Source organism: Lepidothrix coronata, unplaced genomic scaffold, assembly GCF_001604755.1.
Source record: "Lepidothrix coronata isolate B3197 unplaced genomic scaffold, Lepidothrix_coronata-1.0 Scaffold220, whole genome shotgun sequence".
NCBI lineage: Eukaryota > Metazoa > Chordata > Aves > Passeriformes > Pipridae > Lepidothrix > Lepidothrix coronata.
Genome location: NW_016690400.1, coordinates 887,206 through 904,303, shown reverse-complemented (window position 1 = coordinate 904,303; position 17,098 = coordinate 887,206).

The following is a 17,098-nucleotide window of genomic DNA, read 5'->3' as shown; positions in this document are numbered from 1 at the left end:
TAATAGATGGCAACATCCATACTATACTTGATAAAGGGTATTTGAATTAATTCACACACACACATACAGAGACACAGAGATGTAAATATACATATATATGTACAAAAGTACCTTTTAAAATTCACACCTAATGCCTTTGCATCTCTCAACGGGCAAAGGGTTGAGCCTCGAGGAGTGGGGGCACCAGCCCCCACTCAAGGAGTGGGAGGTACTGGTGCAGTCACTGAAGCCCAGGGGAGCTCAAGGGGCCTCGCTTGGAACTTCTGTTCATAATTTATCCCTGTAGCACAAATTCCTTGGTATTACAGGTCTTCCATTCCTCACCTGTTGTGGAAAACAGTATCTTCTCTCTTACTTAATCAGTTGCAATAAAAATGAAATCATAACCCACACATACACTGATATCCAGATTTTAAAAATCCTGGCCGTTACCATATCCCACTTTTTTCTCCCGAGAATTGGGGAGGAAGGAGGGGTCTCCATCATTTTAAGTAGGAGGTGCTAGGTTGGGAGTTAAACACTGCAGTTTGAGTTGAGTTCTGTAAAAACTGAGAACTCTCATTTATAAGTGGGAATGCCTGGGACCTGATTTCCTGGCTCTGCAAATACATTCCCTGAATTACCCCAAAGCTTTTGTGATCCATGAAAGTTTGTAGCGCATATTTCTGCTGGAAAGTTTGCTCTCTCGGCTGGTTACTCAGACTGCTATAACAAAGGGTTCAAGAGGTAATAAGAAAATTTTGCCACAAACAAGGTGTACCGGGCAGGAAAGCTGCTCCTTTGGTACCACCCTAGGCTGGAGTTTCGCTTGTACTTTTCTGTAACATAGTTATTCCGACTGCCTCATCTAAAGTCAGATTCATGGCTGTGGTAAAGGCAGAGATCGATAGGCAGCACCACCACCACTACAAGCAGTACCTTGAGCTGTCCAGTTGGCTCTCATGCTTCTCCATGGCATGAAGACAGTAAATGGCTCACACAACTGTTGACTGACTCAACTGTTTGTGTGAAGGTCGTGCCGGGTTTTTTGCTTTCCAAGGAAAGTTGGAGCATTAAATACCATGAGATGAATGGAAACTTGAGAATAGGAATGCAGGAGCTGAACTAAGAATTTTCACATGTTTTTGTTGCCAGGGAAACTCACTCTCTTTGAACTTGTTTCCTGGGATTTTTTTGTATTATTTCAGGAAGAGCAACAGTTACTTGGGCTTTGTCAGATATTCACAAGGTTTTGTTGCTATACTAACTTTCACCTTCTATATTTTCTTGTTCCATAGATAGGTTTGCCACTATATTATTCAGTCCTATTATATTATATCAGTAAGGCAAGAATTATTATTATTTTTTTTACTTTGAGAAAGCACAACAACCTTCTGGAGTCTGACCAGGCATCCAGGAAACAAGTGATAACAGCAGATAAAAATTTAGATTAAAAACTGAAGTGGTTAATGTCAAGGATCTCTAATTCATTATATTCACATTCCTGATTCTGTTTTACAATTCTGTTCTAGAGCTGTGTGTCTAGGTACATTCTGGGCATAATCAGGAATATGGAATGGGCCACTGTAGTGACCCTCAGCAGAAGATTATTGTTCAGAGCTAATGATCCACAAAACAGCTTTCCTGAGTAGATCTTGGACAGTGCTATGCTTCACTACACAGATTGTATGTCTTTGCCTTCAGTCCTGAAGCTATTTGACTTTTGCAGTTTGACTGTTTCCGCCCAGAACTCTTAATCTTCACTCATTATGGCAGACTGTAGCGAAGATACAGCCCAAGTCACAGAATTCTCATGCTAAGTTGGATAAAAAAATCATCTCCACCTGAACATTGCCATGTGTTTGTCACTGCAAACTGACTCTCCCCTTTGTCCTTTTCTTCCCCAGAATGATGAAAGACAGAGTTCATGGCCAGGTCTACAGTGCTAATGTCTGAGTGCTCAAGTGATTTTTGAAAAAACTTTCAGTTAGGAATGTGAAACATAAGCTGAGGTCTATTGAAGGCATAATTCTAATCATAAGCAATAAGTACTTTTAGAACATGGTTATGTGAGATGGTTAGTTAGTAGAAAATCCAGTTTTCACCACTTTTGCTTTTCCTCCTGAAGCTGTCCTGGTTCCATGCTGGCCATGACACTTCTTGGCTGGCTCAGAGTTTTGAACATAGAAGACAGTAAAGCTTCTTGTGTTCACAATGTTTAAATCATCTTAGGTCAAGAAAAGGCCTGAAATAAAAAACATGTCATTTTTAAGTGGATGTGCAAAACAAGTTATACAAGTGGAAATTAACCTGAGAGCACAAATCCATCCCTGGGGATTCCAGCTGATAAAATATCCCTCACTGGGCTCTTGATGTCATTAATGTCTTTGTTCCAACTGAATATAAATTATTCTGATTTTCAAATAACTTAGTAATTATTTCTTTCTATTGGTCGCATGACTTAGGAGATAGCTTAGTGACTGCATAGTAATCAATAATAAAATAATTTGCAAATTATTTGCTCTCAAGACCAAGTAGCCTCCAACATGCAGCATGCCCTGTAGCCATGGTCTGTTGCAGGCAATATCCCTTCTTGGTCTTTCAAGCAATTACAGGTTTTTCTTGCAAGGAGCAGCTCTACCATTGCTACAGTCAAAACAGTAACAAAGTTAACTTGAAATCTTCCTTCTGCACCATTAAACACGGGAGATGCCATCGCTAGTACCAAATGGGGTGAGCTGACTGTGGGCTGCACTACTGCACTGAGCTGGCTGAATTTATCCTGCAGCCAAGGGATCTCCGCATCCGTAGGGCCGTGCACGTACGGGGTAACTGCACTGTAAATCACCAGCTCCTGGACATGTGTGATGGTCTTCCCGCCGGGATCAATACATTCTGTTCCTCAAAAGGGCCACATCATTGGCTTTGGTGACAACTAGAGGGGAAACATCACTTAGAAAATTTGCTTGGGTTAACATTTAGCACAGCTGCCCAGTGCAGGTGACTCCCTGTTTGGGTAATAGGAAGTTCTAAGCAACACCCATTTAGGACCTCCTTGGCTCAGGAGCTATGGAAAGGCTGTTGGAGTCAAGCAGTAGCCAAACATCTTCTTTGATTTTTCTGTCAAGCAGTGAGGAGGAGATTTGGGTACTAATCCTACACATATTTTACTGCAAGGTAAAGGCCTTATTTTGCAGAAATAGGTTCTTTTCAGAGATCTTGGAGCAAACGTGCTGACTTTGTTGTTTCGCCTGTGGGGCATGTTTCTCTGTCCTTGTTGGATTTAAAAAACAAACAAACAAACAAAAAACCGAAAGAGCAACCAGATAAATATATGGTGCAAAATTTCTTTGAGGGTCACTAGTTACTTACATACAGCTTCTGCTATTCAAAATCCCTGAACCGTTGGAAACTGGAAAGATGGAGCAAGATCGATACTGCTGCAGATCTCTTCCTACAGAAAACTCATTTTTCTGTTTGTTTCTGGACACTGTCAGCACTGTATTGGATGGACCTCGGTCTTAGCTAGGTCAGCATTTCTCTCCATCACGTCTGAGGCTTTAATTGAGCAGGGCTTTGAGCAATCAACTCTTAAAAAATACACAAAGTACTGTCATGCTTCCAGGGTTGCAGACACATATTCTTTTATTGGGAAGGGAGAAGAAAACAATCAAATACCTCCTTGATTTTTAGATGAGCTCCATAACAATTGAAATTCAGTTATTTCCAAACCTACAAATATTCTGGTTAATAGAATAGGTGTGATAAATTCTCCAGTCCTTATCTGTGAATGGGCATTGCGTGCAGCTTCTCTGATTGCAACATGCTGTCGCTCAAAAAAGTTATCATAAATAAGTAATTATACAAAGGTTAAGAAGCCTGGAGATATTTGCAGCTAGGAAAAAAAGCTTCTTGTGCTTGGATGAGAGTGAATGGATTTTTATTATCATGGAAAAAACATTATTTCTGATCTAATAAATCACATAATAGAGTAGATACAGAACCTGTTTGTTTTGTTCATCAGGAAACAAAGTGGTTTGGGAATAAAAGTCTTCAGATTGCTATAACAGTGTGTGTCCCTTTCTCTAGAGAGCAAGACAGCATGCTAGGAATTTATCTGCTACATTGGCTGAAAGGGACCTCATTTGACATTCAGAGTTCTCTGGACACTTTTGATTATTTGAAATATTATTGCATATTCTAGAGATAAATGATTTTAAACCAGTAGTGACTGAATGGATGTTTTTATATGCATTTTTACAGATTACTAGTACTCCTTGTTATATTCCTGGATTATTTGCTGTTTGTTTTTTTTTTCCCAGATAATCTTATTTCCTGTTTTTTTTTTCCTGAATATTTCCAAAAGTTAGAGTTTACACTGGATTATTTTTTAATTAATTCTGGAGGCATGAATATGCCTATAATTCATCTAAGCCCACTTAGAATACTTCAGAATATTCTGAATGTTCTGTTTCATTTTGCCTTGTGTCTCTGTTACAGTCAAAGGAACCCGTGCTCTGAGTTCATTTTCTGCAAGCTTCTGGCTCTGTCTGTGTACAATACATCCACTGATGGACCAATGCCATGTCTGCAGCATGCACTTGAACTTTCTGTGATGAGATAATTTCAGTTAGCCAAGTGTGACATGTGTAAACCAGGTGTGGTGGTTTAACCCACCAACTTAGCTGCTCGCTCACACCCCTGCCCCCGGTGGGATGGGAAGAAGAATTGGAAGAAAAAGGTACAACTTGTGGATTGACATAAGAACAGTTTTCATAATTGAAACAAAGTAACATGTGACAGTACTAATACTAATGTAGTAATAACAATAATAGCAACAATAACAATAACAATAGCAATGAAAAGGAGAGAGGAAAACAAATAAAACTGAAGTGGTGCACAATACAATTGCTCACCATTTTTATCTGGGTAACAGGAAAATACAGCACGAGCAATTGCCTGGAATTTCTCAACGATTTTTCAAAAATAACACAAAAAATAAGTCAATCAGTCAAATAACTTACTCTTCTTCAGATCTCATCTTCATGTCTCATTTCTAAAAAATGTATAATCATTGTTCAAATCCAACCCACACACTAAGACTCAGATTTAATCTGTGTGAAAGCCATGCTGGGAAAAAAAGATCAAAAAAGCTGTGCTGAAGCTGTTCTGAATAGAAGCAGGTGCTGAGTCAGTGGTGGTGATTCTATTTTCATTCTTTGTTCCTACCACTTCTTACTTTCCTAACCATGCTGCATGTGGTTCATAGCCTGTGAGGTTCAAAGGATATCTCTTTTTGAAAGCACTCTGTGACCAAGACATTCAGATGCTATTGCTAGAGGACATGTGAAAATGCTATTCATGCAAATAATTAGCCTCGTGCTCCCTGAAGCCTTCTCTCATAGCCGGCCTCTGGCAGAGCAGAGGGGTACGTAAATGAAATAGTTGGTGGAACTATTGAGTCAACTAAAATAACATGACTAATTTTACCTGGAAGGTAATTTCTTTCCCAGCTTTCATGCATTTCATAGAATACTACCTTTTGGCCTCCAATGGCTTTGGGAATATTTTATTCTCAATTACCCCATATTGTTCTGAATCTCATCCAGAAGAAGGAATATCTTTTCTTTCCTTAGTAAAGACACAGACACATGCATTTACACCTATACTGCTTGTTTTACAGCCATTTAGACTGAATGCGTAATATGACATAGGAAAAATAATTAAGATGAGATAAACTAAATAAGATAACTTATGCTGCAATCCAGCATCAACATGGCTTACTTTTCATCAGACAGACATTGCAAACTAGTCTCAGCTATTGTCCAGAAATGAAGAAGTGCCTGTTAGCTTTCCCTGGCCTGTCTAAGGTGGTGTTGTATTGCATTTTACGTCACCGAAAGAAAAACAATAATGCGTGTCTCTCAGTCCCTTGTTAATGCAGGTTGAAGTGACTGCTGTAGGCCTCATTCCCTGTTGTAAAACCATGGATGACTCACTGAAAAAATTTTCCAAGAATAGCACTGAACTGGGAGAAAGAATGTGGTAAATTGCAAACCGGAGACTCTGGATTATGGCTGAACACAATCATGGATGTAGCAAATACTTAGATCTGTTCACTATCATTCAGCCAGATAATTTCTAAGTTTTCCCAAGGTGCTATATTTCTAATTGCAGGGTGTCTGAATGCTGTACAAGGGTAACCAATTTTATCATTCTTCGCAGCGCTCTGAGGGGTAGCAATTGTTTATTACTCTTTAGAGTAGTTGCCTGAAGATTTATTGCTTCTGATGATACATCATTCCTCATTGTTTGCTCTTCCTGAGTTAAAAACACCAAAAAGACACAGATGTTTCCCTCTTTGTGTTCATTAAAAGTTCCATGATCCTTTTCTGACCCACTCTTACTGAGAATGTGATCTCAGTGGAAATGCTGGTGAACCCAGACTGATCACTGATGAGCTGCTGCTGACCTCTGCACTTCATGGAGATGAATTTTATCTTGCATTTATTCAATTATGACCCAGATCCTTGGGAGGGAAAAAAAAACAAACACCACCAGGCTCTGGTACACAGATAACTGAAGGCAATAAAACTTTTAAACATATTTCAAAAGTCTTCAGATGGAGTTTTTATTTTATGCCCCTTGCAACTGGATTCTCATTGAAATCTGAAACTCAAGCAATAGAAATACAAGGTCAGTATTCCAATAATGAATAAAGGAGAAAATTTGTATGTGCAATTGAAGGAAAAGAATCTTGGATGGGTGAAGGTGATATCTGGCCTTATAACAGATCCAGTTGTCACTGCTTACCTAGACCTGCCAGTGTAATCTGAAACACACCTGTGAGATCATCAAATGGAAGATTTATAGCTAATTGGGATTTGCTTAATCTGGCTGAAGAAAACCAAGGTTTATGAGAACTTCTGTAGGGGATCTGGTTCCTACTGATATTAGTGTTGTGGTTTATGCGTGATCGAGGCAGCCCTAATCACATATCATACTGGTTAGGGAGCTGTCAACTGCCACCAGCCCCACCACCATATTCCCTGGGAAGCTTACATGGGTCATGCTGCTGCTCTAGCTCAGTCCAGGAGATGGTATCTGTCCTGAACAGCTTCAACAAAAATCCACAGCTTAGCGAACAGGCAAGAAGCCCACATGGCAAGAACTTGGCATGGAAATACACCACCAGAAAGGCAGACACAGTACCGTGCTATGAGGAGGAGAGATGCAGTTTACAAAGGCTGCCCTCTCTTGATGGCAGCGTGAATGCATTTTCCTGTCAACGGAGGGGTTTAATACAACATGATAAAAAATAGGAGTGGCGTTCCCTGCACTGCACTGAGAGTGTGATTCCCTTCTGGAAGGGATAATTATGTATGGGCTGTTTAATCCTGCCACTTGCAGAAAAGCCTAGATGAAGTGGACTTGCTCTGCCAAAGCAATGCACAGTAACTAGGCAGACTCACATGTCCCTTCTCCCTCTCAACAGGGCCTGAAAGGACTAAATGTCTTCTTCAGCTGATCTCTCTTCAGCTGCCTGTGCAGTTTCAGCAGTGCAATAGGGTTTGATGAAATTACACTGATGTAAATTTGACAAGGTGTTTCCATGTCAGTTGGGATGCAGATAATTTTATAAGTTTTCCAGACTGGCAAGGCGTTACACTGGGAGGGTATAGCTCCCAGGAGAGGGTATTTTTAGTTCAGCAGAATGATGCACTTGTCTAATTTACACCACACTGAGGCTATCTGAACTGTCATGCTTTTTTCTTGCATTACTGTTAACTGCATGACAAATCACACTGCATTTGTCCAAAGTATAGCAGCACATACACACCACCCTGGCATCCTTCTCTGGCTTATTATTTTACATCTGTTGGTTCTCATTCAAAGCTCTTTCACACTTAAAGGCATGTACTCACCAGGAGCTAGTCACCAAAAGTTGCCCCGGGTGCCATTCTAAAGATGGAAATGATTGGATGGGATACCCTTCCAAGCAGAGGAAGGCCACACTGCCACGAGGAAAATTTCACAAGAAAAAACTCTCCTTTGACTATGCTCCATGACTTTCCCTTTAACATAATTTTTGAAGGTAATTTTCAAACGTTTTTGCACCTTTCCTGTAATATCCCACCTTTGACATTTCCTCCAAGCACTACATCCTTTGAAAACTCTCACAACACCTGAACCTCTATCTTGCATCATTGCAGTACCCACTTTAAAGAAACCATTCTTAATTAAATTCTGCTTTTTCACATCTTTCATATTTACAACTTTAACTTGTAACAGTCCTTCCTTAAGCCATTCCTCCTACTTAGCACTTTCAGATCTGTATTTTTTATTCAGACCACCTTCCCAATTATAAAAATTCACGATTAGAGTTTTTAATGACTGATTCATCTCTTTTGAGAGAAAATCTTAAGCTCAGCACTTTTCTATGAACTGCAAATAATATTTTCACTGATCTTTTCCCTATGATGATTAAAATACTTCAAACTCAAATAAATATGCTGGTTGAAAATGAACAGCAAGGAACAGATCTTTCATGAAAGAGAAAAGGATCTATTGCTTCATAGAAGTTTACTTTTGAAAACAGAACATAAAAATGAAGACATTTTACTTTCATCGTCTGAGTTAAATCAGTCTTCAGTTTGGAATATATTCTTCATTCTATGTTTTTAAATCAATTCAAAGCATCATAAAACTTCCCTAATGTCATGACATCTCCTCCAACATTTTCCTCAGTCAGATGACCAAATTCCATTTAAATTAATAGCAGCTCAAAGCCAACCAAATACAGGAGATCACTCTCACTCAGGAGATCACTGACTGCAAGAAAATACAAAATTTTCAAAGAACTTTCCAACTTTAGGTACTGTTTGAACTTGAAACACCTGTTCTAAATATTTCTGCTATGCTTGATATTACTGAGAATGCTACTGTGGAGTCTTTAAAAGATTTTCAGTCTAAAATTGACTCACTTTATATAATAATAAAAATCTAATTGCAACCACAACACTGTGGCCTGTTCTAATTCTGCTGAAGATCCTTAAAAGGACCTGTCCCCATCGCATTTGGTAGCACCGGGTGACACGCACCACAGGGTGAGATGCCCAACAAATTTCTCAGGACTGGGAAATGTTTCTTCCTAGGGAAGGAAATGCTGTCACTGTTTCCTTCTCAACGGAATTGGAACTGTGAGGTGGGAGGTGGAGTCAGCAGATTCCTGCTGGGATGCAAACCCAGGGTTGGATTCCATGTAAATCATAGCTTTGGAAGGCCTGTAGTATCCCAAAGCACTTGGGCAGTGGCCCAGGTCAAGGAGGGCTGCCAGACCTGTTGGGCTGTCAGTGTGCTCCTATGGTAGTGCTGCCTGCACAGGTCTGGTGGCAAAGCCCTGAAAGGAGAATGGGGAGTGGAGACAGTGGCCTGTAGAGACAGGGCTTAGACCCCAGCTTCAGGGCATGGCCTGCCTGAGAGCCCTGACCTGTGCCCAAGCTTTCCTCAGAGGAAGCCGAAGGCTGCGGAGTTTTCTCTGGCAGCTGCAGATTGCCTGAGTGGAAACTTCTTCACTTCATCAAAGAAGAGATGCCAGAAGCTGACTCAGGCAGGTAATCCAGCCCATGGCAGGCTCACAAACAGCTGCTGGCTGTAACTCAGCGAAGGGCAACAGAGCCTGGGGAGAGAAAAGCTGCCACTCTCCTCTGTAACCTGGCAGCTGCTCCAAGGGACAGCTCTGCTGAAAGCCTGGCCAACTGTAACACTGTGTTTCCTTGGAGCAGGAACAAGACCTGTTCAGGAACAGGAACAAGTAACACAGTTCTCACCTCTACAGTTGCTGGCAGCCATGAGGGAAATATCTGGGACTGACCTATTGCTGGACAGAGAGCCAGATCCTATCCCTCCTGCAGTCTCTGAATCTTTCAAAAAATGGCCCAGGGTTAGAAGGTTCTGGGGCAAGCACACCCCTGATGAAGGCAACTCTAGACCTGATAGGAAGCAGAACAAACCTTTAGGGCTGTGACAGGCAGGTCCCAGTGAGTTGCTGCCCTGCTTGGGCTTGGGGAGGAAAACACAGTGGAGAGTGCTTTGCCAATTGTTAGCTTCTGCGGGGCCAAGGAAGGAGGTTCCAACACCTCCCCTACTTTGGCAAAAGAGAAAGGTTTGGGTGAGGGTCAGCCTGGAATGGTAGAGGTCAGGGCTTTCCCGTAACACCACAGGGGTAGGGAGGAGGGAGATAAGATTCTGACTGCAGCTGGGAGACACCATACTCACAAACTAGCATGGTGAACTGTTTTGGGTCTGGACAGGGTGGAGTTAACTTTCCCCGTAGCACCCATGATAAAGCTGTGCTTTGTATTTGTAGCTAGAATGGTGCTGATAGCACACCAGTGTTTTGATTATTGCTGAACAGGCCTCACACAGCATCAAGGCTATTTATTCAAATTCAGTCCAAAGGCCAGTAGGCTGGAGATGGGCAAGAGTTTGGGAGGGAATATAGTCAGGGCAGCTGACCTAGACTAACCAAAGGGGATATTCCATACCATATTGATGTTGTACTTAGCAATAAAATAAAAGTTAAGGATTGTGAGAGGGATTTGTTACTAAGATGCTTGTCTTACAAAACAATCACTGTATGTACTAAGGCCCAAATTCACAGGAAGTGGCTAGACACCACGTGATGATGAGAAAGAGAGAATAAATCTTTTTGCTTTGCTTCTATGCATGGCCTTTGGCTTTATTCATTGAGCTGCTTTTATCTTGACCTACAAGCCATTTCATCTTATTTTCTCCACTGTGCTGTTGAGTGATAAAGCTGCTTGGTGGCCACCTGGCATCCAGTCAAGCTCAACCCACCACAGTCCTTTATGGCACCCAGCACATGTATTGAGACAACATGAGTTTTGAATTGAGCACGCTATAGCTGTAGCAGTTATAAACTGGCAGGCATCTCTGTCTTTGAAGTTGGCTTGCTGCACTGAATACCCCTTTATGTTGTTGAGCTTTGGAACATGTTAATACAAACATTAGCCATATCCTTGGCCCTGGCACTGATGCACTTAACTATGCTGGGAAAGTTATCTTGTAGAGAGGATGAGAGAATACACCTCCCACTTCTCATCTGGGATTGATGTTGGTGGTTTCATTGCACAGACTCTCAAGGTTCTTGTTCACCCTTGTGAGAGTGGTTACACCAGCAGCCATACTGCAGTAATAGATACTCTGGCTCCTGTCCATGAGCTGATTCACCCAATGCAGAGCCGAAGAGTGGTGAGCATCTTTTAAATGTCCTCCTATACAGCCAGTGCAGAAGTCTGATGGAAGGTGAAAGTTAACAGGGACTACTGTGCCCTGAATGAAGTCACTGCTGCTGAGTGCTGCTCTAGTTGATCTGCTAGAGCTCCTCTATCAACTGGAGTCAAGGACAGAGAAGTGGTACGCTACAACAGATATTGCCAATGTCTTTTTCTCAATTCCTCTGGCAGCAGAGTGCAACAGTTTGCTTTCATGTGAAGGGATGTCAATACACTTGCAATCAACTGCCCCAGGGTGAGAACACAGTCCCCCCATCTGTCATGGGCTAATCTGAGCTGCACCATAGCAGGGCAATCCCACTGGATATCTACCATACATGGACAACATCATCACGTGGGGTAACAATGCAGTGCTAGGTGGGCAGCAGGGTTTATAGAGCTGGGAGTCTGTGATGTGATTTTTAAGAAGTTACGTCTCTAGAGTCTGGTGAAGAAGCCAAGCCTAGACTGGGACTAACAATTAGAGCAGAGCAGGGCTAGTGAGCAGCAGGACATCTGGGCTTCCTGGAAAACCACAGGATCTAGTGTTTCTCTCCCCAGCCTCGCCTCTTGCAAGATGGGCATCTTCTTCCAGTTGTACCTGTGCTGAGGGTTGAGGGTTATATCTGCTTCCTTGGTGTTGCAGATAGTTTTGCTCATTACTGAGCTGAACCTGGAGCCTCAAACGGCCCTGCTGAAGTCTGCCTCATGAGGGAGCTGTGTTCCCAGAAAAAAGAGAGTGATTCCCTCCCACTATATTAGCCCTAGAGACCTAGAATAGAGCTGGGGGAAAAGATCTCTTTCCTCTCCCTGCATGCCTTACCGAAGGGGTGCCTCTATACAGCCCCCAGTAATGCCCCATAGAGACACAGGGGCAGGGAAGATGAGGATTTAGAGCTGTGGGGGACAGGACAGGGGGACGTCAGCCTAGGGAAAGAAGGATCATTGCCTGCCTGTGGGAGGGTCTCCACTTTTGGAGGAATTTCCTCATGCTCTGTCTCTATATCGAACAAGGCCCCACCTTTGGGCAAGCTGGGTTTCAGTCCTCACAAGGCCAGGAAAGGCTGGGTTCTCTCCAGCCCCTTCCCCTGCAGCCCAACAATGTCCTGGCCCACAGAGGACCCAAGACAGCAGTTCTGAGCAGACAGAGGACACAGCCATAGCTGCTTCAGCCCCTTCAGAATCCTGGGGACTGCACTGTCTGACTGCCTGCATCAGGACCACATATGCTGGGATTGGCCACAACAGCCAAACAATATTTTCATCTTGCATCAAAATATTATTTTTTTTTTTTAATTTTCCAAAACGGAAACGAAAATATTTGACGGTTAGATTTCAGCTTTTCAAGTTGGTGGGCAAAAGGAAGAGGAATGGGAAATTAAGATGAAGGAAGGAAAGAAGAAATGCAGCTGGGGAAACAAATGTAAAAACTGAAATGAGCACAAGCAGGCCAAACACATCTTCCATTTTTCTTTTTGCTGTTGTTGCAATAACCAAAGTGCTAGGATTCAGTAACAAGAAAATTCAATATGAAGAAAAATCACAATATGATGAACACTAAGTTAACATTTAGCTTAAATGAAACTAACCTAAAAAATTGCCATAATCCCCACTATTATTCCCTTGGGCTTGTTTAATGTGTCATATCTTTAAAAGCAGAAAAATTTCGTTTTGCACATGAATGAGCCTCCTTCTTCAGCCACAGGGTGGCCACAGCTGTAAATGGAAGACACAAAAACTGAAAGAATGCAGGTGTGGACAGCCAGCAGCTCAATGTGTGAAAAACACAGCAGTTCAGCAGCTTTGGTGATCCCAGAATAACATAGTAAGGTGTGTTTTCAGGAAGGTTTTGGGTTTTGCAGAATGTTGAGAAAATGAAAGTAACTCTATGAAGCAGTTTGCAGCATGTCTGATGCTGTGAGGAAAGGCTCTGTCCTGCAGCCAAGATGGTGATGGATGCTGTGTTCATTGTTCTGTGCTTTCCAGCTCTCTAATAACACCTTCAGTACTACATATTCTGGACACAACACCAATCAATCAATCAATCAGTCAATCAAACAAAAACAAACTCAGAAGAAACAAGGCAAAAAGTGGTCCCTGATTTGCATTATTGTTAAATAATGCAGTCTCACATTTTTAAAATAACCACAGGTATGATTCCACTTATTTGCACAGAGTTAAATCAGAAGAAATCGAAGCTGATGCAATGAAATGCAGAAAGACAATCACAATTCAATAGGAACTCAACAGACACAAAAGGAGCTAAAGTTTCAAGATGAATAATTTTGTGTTGAGTCTCCCATCTGCTGAATGCTCTCTTCTGCATTTGAAATTTGATCTGAAACAACCTCCACATACAGACAGACACTGATACAATATAGTTAGCCATTTGATATAGTTGCACAGGGAAGCTTTAAATAAACAAGCAAACGAACAAAACCTAACCAACTAACCAAAATAACTTTCATCATTGTAATCCTTTGCTGCCTTTGCAGAAGATGAAGTGTCCCATTTCAGCCTATCCCAAGAACCACAGAAGGCAGGAGATAAAATAGCTGTGCTTATTGCCACCCAGAAAAAAAAAAAAGCTCAGCTGTTGCTGTTCAGGACAAAGTGTTTCCACCTGCCCTGAGAGTAGCCATACAGGTGGGCGTTTGGTTCTCCGTTCAGACAAGTGAGAGTCCGTTTTTTGGTACTCAAACCTAAGGTTCTTCTGCCTCCAGAGCTGTACTGTCATTTATGGGAAGGGGGCTGCTGCCACCTGATGAGGCCTTTGGAAGAGGCCTTAGGACTCTGCTTGTCATAAGGTGTCTGACCTAAGATAGTTCTTACTCCTGAAAACTTCCAGACTGCCATGATCTGCAGCACAAGGCAGTTATGGGGAATGCTGATAGAAGCTCTGTGGCAGTACAATGCACTCAATCTCAGGAAGAGAGGAGGAGTTCCATCAGTTCCACTTCAAGTGGCGGTTTGGCTCCCTATCATGTCCCCTTGGCTCATGGGCTCTCTCACTGCTGATCTCTGGAGCTGCAGCTCCCTATTGTGGGAGCACAGTGTTCCCACCCAGACACCTCCTAAGCAGCTAGATCCCAATCACAAAGGCCAAGTTTCTGACTCTCCCTCTTTGGGGCTCAGAGAACATTCCATCCATCCTTCACAAAGTCCTATGAGGATGCTAATGGCCTTTTGGAAAGAAGATACTTTGTTCTTTTTCAGAATTCACCACTGCAGCTCAAAAGATTTTTTCTTTTTTCTTTTTTTTTTTTCTTTTTTTTTATTTTTACAGTGAATTTTTTCCCAAAATACTCAGCTTTGCCTTTTCCAACTGTAAGGTAGTTTTTGTTTTCCTATCAAAAACACTGCTTGGTGGAAGAATTTTGATGCCCTTTTGTCCTTCCTCATGACCCCTTCTCATGCATCTCTGGAAAATTCCCATGTATCCAAACAGCAGTGTTGCTTCAGCAACCCCTGCTCTTGACTATTTATAACCTCTATGCTCCAAGGGGATGGGCCCCAAAAAGGCTTTGTGTCCCACAATGGTCTCCTGGAGCTTAGCAAGGCAAAGACACAGCTCCATACTTCAACATTTCTCTTCCTTAAGAGTTGGGAAAATGCAAGTCTCTCACCTAGAGCATGGAGACAACACTGGCCTGAAAGATTGTTCCAGAGGTGTGAAACAATTTATGCTTCCAGAAAGGTGTGTGCATGGATACACCCATCTCATAGGGTGTCACAGCTCAGTTGTTTACAGCTTTTCTTTCACTGCTATAGTTTGAGGTCTTTGAGCTCACACTCTTCCCACATAGGTGGTAGAAGGAGTGTCCAAGACGTGGAAATCAAATTATCTCTAGCAAAGAAGGCCCATGCAAATCAGGGAAGCCCAGAACACAGGTAAAAATGATCCAAATCATCTGCCCTGCTCAGGCAGAACTAGAGCCTCTGCCTGGGACAGAAGATAAAAACCACTCAAATCCAGATGTCAGTGCTCTTCTTTCACACTGTCACCTCTCTCCAGGAGAACAGGAGAGGCAGGCACTTTCAGCAGGCACTTCTTAGCTATGCAGCTCTTTCTGAGAATGCCTGAGCATCAGATCTCAAAGCCCTTTAATGCAGACAGCTGACAGTCTGCATTAGGGCTGACAGAGTCTGCAAATGGGCTCTGCCTTTCTTCTGTGGAAGTGGTTCCCCGTGCATGGGCACGTCACTCTTCCAGCAGGACGCAGAGCAGGACTAGTTCTGTCCACTGCTCCTTGATCTGGTGGAATCAAGAAGACAGCACTGCTGGGATAGGGCCTAGCTCTTGTTCTTATAATTTCCCTGTCTTGACTGTACCCAGAGGCAGCTGATAGTTCTTTACCTCATCCATGACTTCTCAGGGAATATTTTTTCTCTGCTCAAAATGTAGCATTGAGCACACTAGTGGGCAATAGCAACATGGTTTACAAGGCAGCCGTAAGTGAAGGTCACCATGCCCAGTCTGGTGAACATGCTCGGGGACACCCTTTATGTGACACACGGAAGATAACCAGAGTGGTGGTGAGCAGCAGCACCTGGGAAAAAGTAGCTCTGCTATCCTCTCCCAGGGCATGAGAATAACCAGTAAAACTTGAGTGTCTCCTAAGGAAGGACATCCTCGTTGTCAAGTTCCAACCCCATCATTTTCTCACGACCTCTACAGAAAGACAGCATATAGCTGAAACTGTATGCAGGGTAGTGGAGGGTTTTTTTGGCTTTGGTTTTGTTTTGTTTTGTTTGTTTGGGGCTTTTTTGGTTGGTCAGTGGTGGGGGTTTTGTTTTTGTTTTGTTGGGTTTTTTGTTTTGTTTTGTTTGTTTGTTCTAGGCATTATTCTGAGTCAGCAAGTCACTCTCAGTCTTGTGGTAAAAAAGCAGGTGCATAGTGACATTGCAGGCCTGAAGTTAAGCCTGGAAACCAAACCAACAGGCCAGGATTAGGGTCAGAATCAAGGAGGTACAGGGCAACGAGGTACACAGGTAGCGGCTACAAAGCTGTGATATGTAGCACAGGTAGAGGCCAGCAGTAAATTCTCAGCTTAAAAGCAGATTTCCAAGTGGAAGAGGGACATGCTCTCATTTTTAGCTTTCTTCACCACAGCTCCTCTTAGTGACAGAGCAGACCCTGGACTCTGCAACTCAGACTCTTTAATTCACCTTTTCCTCAGCACCTTGACATCAGAATAATTCAGGCAGTCACACAGTGACATCATAAAAGACAAGTAAGGGAAGGGACGGCTTAATTTGTTAACAGAGGTGAAGAACAGCCTTAATAACAGCAAAACTGGTGCAACTAATGGCTAGAGGGTGGCTGGACCATAGTAATCATGAAATGACAGAGTTTTTGAGTCTCAGAGAAATAAGGATGTGGTTAGTAGAACCGCTACCTTGGACTTCTGAAGGGCAGATTTTGGCCTGGTTGACAGAGCCCCTGGGGAGGCACTTCAAGGAAAGACATTGAAGTGCTGGAGCAAGTCCAGAGAAGGGCAATGCAGCTGGTGAAGGGCCTAAAAGGTAAGTTCTATTAGGAGCAGCTCAGGGAGCTGGGGTTGTTTAGCCTGGAGAGGAGAGTTGGGGTGACCTTACCTGAAAGGAGGTTGTAGGGAGCTGGGGGTCAGCCTCTTCGCCCAGGCAACCAGTGACAGGATGAGAGGAGATAGCCTCAAGCTGTAGTAGGGGAGATTTGGGTTGGACATCAGGAGGAATTTGTTCATGGAAAGGGTTGTTAAACATCTGAATGGACTGCCCAGGGAGGTGATGGAGTCACCATCCCTAGAGGTGTTCAAGAAATGACTGACACAGCACTTAGT